The sequence below is a fragment of the Biomphalaria glabrata genome, chromosome 17 (assembly GCF_947242115.1).
Source record: "Biomphalaria glabrata chromosome 17, xgBioGlab47.1, whole genome shotgun sequence".
NCBI classification, from domain to species: Eukaryota; Metazoa; Mollusca; class Gastropoda; family Planorbidae; genus Biomphalaria; species Biomphalaria glabrata.
The window spans coordinates 256,680-262,318 of NC_074727.1; positions in this window are offsets into that span (position 1 = coordinate 256,680).

Genomic DNA, 5,639 nt, shown 5'->3' on the forward strand with positions numbered 1-5,639 from the left:
ATGGAGTGTGTAGGATACTATCTTGGATCGGATGCCTTCCAAGTTACTATTTTGAACCAACAGCATGAGTCTCAAAAGAAACAAATCAGATACAATGGTGCCATATGAGCTTATTTCTCTGTACAGAATGGCGTGAAGCATGGCTGTATACTTGATCCAAAGACTCCAACCATCTTTCGTCTTACCAAAAGATTGCCTTTGGCATACGGTCGTCCCCCGTACGATATACATGCCCTGCCCAACGTCGCTGTCAAACTATTATAAGCAATCCCTCTATCATGTCCATATCGCATTCACAAGAACATCGCTGCTTGTGATGCGGTCTTGCGAGTATATGTTCCTGGAGGAGCGCAGACGTCATTGGGAAAAGCGTTCAAGAAGTATCTGCTTTCTGTATAGTACCCATTTCTCCGATCTTTATAGAAGGGTAGGGAGAACCACTTCTTGGTAGACACTGATCTTTGTAGACAGCCAGGGCGATTTATTCCATTTCCGCCACACTCTCGCTTGGAGGCGTCCGAAAACATACAAAACATTGAAAAGGATCATTTTTTAAAAGACATAATAAATGAAAATGTATAATGATTCTAATACATTGAGCACCAAAATGCCCGGTGTCAAAACGTTCTGCTTCGCACGAGCCGAGGAATAATACTAACAATAAAACTGCAGTAAAAAAAAAAACAACAACACACACACACACACAGATGTGACGAAGGCAGGGCATTTTCTTGAAAAAGCAGCAAGCTGAAAATTATCGTTACAGCAACCTTACGCTTACTTAACAGACTTGAATCCACATATTGGGCATTGGCCAGGGAATACCCGGCATTTTGCGAAGTGGCCGGCCAAAGTAGAATAAACAATTTTAGTTACAAGTGATCGAGTAATGACCACACACCTGAACTGGCCAGTTTTAATTTTGGCCGATATGCCTGTATTATTTTAGTTTTACAATTATTCGAGGGTGTGAGGTCCTTTACAGCTGGTACTCTAAGCTTTTTTTTTTTTACTGTTGTTTTTGTTCAGTCCCTCCTAAATTTCGTGACATTTTGTTTTTCTATTCGCTGCTTCGCTTTTTTTTTTTTTAATTTCGTTCTTTATCAAAAGGACACTTTTGTATTCGTGGGCATATTTTGAGTTGTAGGCATACAATTTTTGTTGTTGTTGGAGTATCTTTTGTTACCCCAGTTGTTGTTTTTTTTTTTGTTTTGTTTTTGGACTGGTGGAACTTCCCTAATAGCCTCAGAGCTGTAGCCTATCTGTGTTTATTATTCTATTTTCTATATTTTCATTCATTGGCCTCCTTCAGTCGTAGAACGACTATGATTCATCTCAGAGCACACTTCCTCATGTGGCTGTGGAGCTCTATTTTGGAGAGACACTTCCGTCCACAGATAGCGCAGGTTAAGGTGCCTTTTGCTTCGGTGGTAGAGGAGCTGGCCGTTTTTCGGATTGTACGTTTTTCTCCCTGAGCTGAGACCCATGTACTTTCACTGTCCATAGCTTTCTTGGTCACTGTCTCTCTCTCCATCTGTTGCGGTCCAGAGCTATGTCTTCCCAATTGTCAGTATTGATGTTCACTGATTTGAGGTCACGTTTTATTACATCTATGTAACGGAGGTGGGGGCGACCAGTTTTTCTTGTGCCAGTCGCGAGTTGACCATACAGGATGACTTTCGAGATGCGCTTGTCCTCCATCCGGCGAACATGTCCAAGCCAGCGCAAACTGCGTTGTCTGAGGGCTGTAAAGATGCTGCGAATACCTGATCACGCAAGGATCTCAGTATTGCACACTTTTTCTTTCCATGTAACATTCAAGATCCTACGGAGACATCTCAAATGGAAGGAGTTCAGTTTTCTCTCTTGCTTTGCGTAGGTGGTCCATGATTCACTGCCATACAGCAGTGTACTCATAACGCATGCCTTGTAGACTTCCATTTTGGTCACCGTAGTTAGCTTATTGTTTTCCCAAAGTCTTGGTCTGAGTCTAGCGAAGGTCGAGGCAGCCTTCCCTATGCGTTTTTTTTTATCTCCTCTTCTAGAGACAGGTCATCTTTAATTGTTGATCCCAGATAGCAGAATTCGTTTACGGCGTCCAGCTATATTTAAGCTTATCGATTTGTGTGTCGACACCCTGGTCATTGGAGTCCGTCATATTGAGGTCTGCAAAGCGTCCTATATGTGTGCCTCAAATTTATTCAGGCTATTCAGGGGTCTTTCAATGTATTAGTTTAATGTAAATTGTATCCTCGTAGATCCTTGTTTTTGTTACCTTTTGTGTGTGTTTGTAAGTTGAAGGTCATTATAACAAGGTCAGAGTCGCTTCCAAAGTCAGCTCGACGAAAACTTCTTGTCTGAATGCTTGACTAAAACGCTAGCGCAGAACCTACAGATAAGATTTGTGTTAGTGGAGACAGGAGGTCCTACGCAGGACTTTTGTGGAGATATCTACCTTCTACAAGTTTCATTACAGATCTACTTGAGAAGACAATATACACTATAAACGCTTACGTACAGTAGCTCATACACATTTGTGATTCAATGTAGTTAAGACTTTGTCCAATTAAGCTTGTCGCAGTTAGTAATGTTGTTGAGTATTTTTGTAAAAATGAACACAATCAAATAGGCGATGACGTCATTCGTTGTATTAATATTTTATGTATTTTTTTTCCTTGTCGCATAGTCTTGTTGTGACGTAATTTATCAGCTCTTATTTTGAGAGCATTTTCGTCATATTGTAATTGATAGACAAGTTGTACTTTTTTGTGGTCCTGAATGATTCATGTCTTTTTTACTACTGGCCAGCCTGTGCCAATTGCCTTGGATTTTAGCCTATTAATTCTTGTTAGGACTATTTGACCCCTGTTTAGGGTGAGTTGTATTTTATATTGTACGATACTCTTTGAACGGATTCGTTCGTCTTTGTACTTTTAGACGTTAGAATCTGTTGTTTATTTCAATAGGGTTTCACTGTTTTATTTTTATTTCATCGTTGGTTCAATACTGTGGATTCTGATACTACCCTGAACATTGTTGTCAGCATCTTTAATTGTCTGTATTGTTGGTTGGAAGTTAACGACAGTCCTTGTATGCTGCTATCATGATTTATGTTCGTAGACAGTTTCTATAGTACCTATTACAGAGACGAATCCATAGATTATCATAAGTTATGAAACTGTGATGTTGTTGACGTCAATGTTATCAAGCAACATAATATAAGATCTTTATACCTTTACCTATCACTTAGTCTAATTGACCGTTGGGGCACCATGCAAGATTCGTCGACCGTCTTTCTCCATTCCTCTCTGACTTTTGCCCAGATTAGGCGTTTAGTCGAATCTAGGCTTTTTTAAAATCTATTTTCTAGAGTAGGACTCATGTTGCACTGACTAAATGTGACTTAAACTTTTTTTTGTTTAGTATCCTACATTTTTACTTGCTAGATCTAGATTCTATATCTCTATTTATTAATTCTAAATCTAGACTTTAATAATTTGATTATTATTATAAAACATGATTCTTAAAATGCAATCTATAGACTTGTAAAAATTTCAACAATCTTCACGCATAAACAATAGATTTTTAAAGAACATTATATTTAGATGTCTACTTTCAGACGAATGAATTATTTCTTTTATTAACATTTTGTATTTCTTTTTCTTGATTGCAGCCCTGTTTTGAATACAACTAGATCAACAACTTCTGAAACTCCAATAATACTACCTGCAAGTGCTGCTGAAAGAAAAATAACCCTAACAGCCTTTAAATTTACTACATAGATTCTAATGCATTTAGATCTAGATGCTGCCTGAAGATTTCATTTCTGTGGCATTTTACTTCTCGAGAAAAGATCTTTTCCCTTTGCAACTTCTTGTGTGGCTAAAGAGGCCAATCCTTGATACACAGCTGTAGTCACAGGTTGAGCCCATGTAAATCACCAGGCACCATTGCATTGTCACCTTTCTTCCTGCTGCTGTTGGGTATGGCATCTGCAATCCAAGACCCTTCCTTTATGCTCTCTCTCCATGTGGATCTATCCAGTGCCAACAAGAACCTGTGTGCATCACACATTGTAAAGGTCGAAATTGAAAAAAATTATTTTTAAGCTCTGTGCCAAAAATGCTCCTAATATTCAATGATGAGCTCTGACCAGGATAACAATCACAGATTGAATTAAATCACAATTACATAAAAAAAAAAGTTGTAAATCTTAATTATAAATTGAAAATATTGTCTAGAGCAAACATTAAGTGGCACTTTTGGGTAATGCTTCACAGACCAGACCAATAATTCTATTGAAAATGAAAGAACATTTACTTTTTTTTTCAATTTCTTTAGTCGTATTTAAAATGCTTTCTTTCATCTGCTTTTTAAATAAGCAAGCCTTGCTAAATATTTCTTTAAATACATGATGACCCAAATTGATTTTTATTGATTTTTTCCTGTGTCAATGACACAGTAGGCCTACAAGATAATAAGCCAACAAATTTAATTTGTAAAGCAAAATTGTCTCTTTTTTAGAAAAAGCAACCTATAAATGGCATTATAAAACAAATATGACAACATTTTTGGCTTGAGCCATGAATATAATATGGTTAAACTATGCCTATAGATTGGAGGACCGATGGGAATATTTAATCAAAAGAGACCATAAAATGAATAGGTGGTCAGGTTAGCTACAATGTTGCTCATATTTTAAGTAGATAAATGAAGCCATTTTCTGATGTGTAAAAATATTGATTAATGTAAGTACTAGATCCACTGGTATCTAATAAAAAAGTTTCAGTTCAATTTTATTTTATTACCTTTTAGATCATATGACCCGTGACACAAGTGTTGGAAATTAAAATGGCCTGCAGGTTGAATTAAGTTGAGCATCACTTTTCTAGACTAACATCAATACATCTGCTATTAGAAATATTAACAATTGTTTTTATTTAGTGTAATTTCATGCTTTCTCAAGGTTATGATCCTATCACTTGTCTGAACCAGTTAGATAGGGGGTATCTTATGAAGGTTACCATGGTTGCTTTTAAAATGCTTTTAATAAAAAAAAAATGTATCAAGTACAATTTCTTTCCCTAGTTTGATACCAAACAAAATATTTAATTTCCAAAAGTTTACAAAATTGATTCTTGATTTCAGGTACAATAAATAATTGTGCAAAGTTTCAACTTGATCCAAGATAGGGTGTGCAACAAATAAATGTGCAAACTTTTTATCACAGTGAGTTGATATAAGCTTTAACAAAAATAAACCAATTTATGAAGTTAGATGTTTTATTTTATCTTGAGAAGTCAGTAATGATTAATCATTTTGTAATTGATAGAATTATCTTTAAAAATGGTGTTAACCTAAGTGGCTTGTAATTGTTTATTAAAAGTAACCAATGGTTCCAATGTAGCTATTTGTAACTTTAAAGAGAAGCCTTTAAGAAAAATAAGAACCATACATTTTATTGACAATCTTATGTGTTGTGTGTGTCTTGGAAAATATTTTGTGTAATTGCTTTTCTTTATTATGGATGTAAAATTTAATATGATGACATCTGTTAAGCATTAATAGTTGATAGTATTCAATTAAGCTTAAAAATGTGACAATGTGAACTAATACAGTGATGGTCAATACTGTTGTTG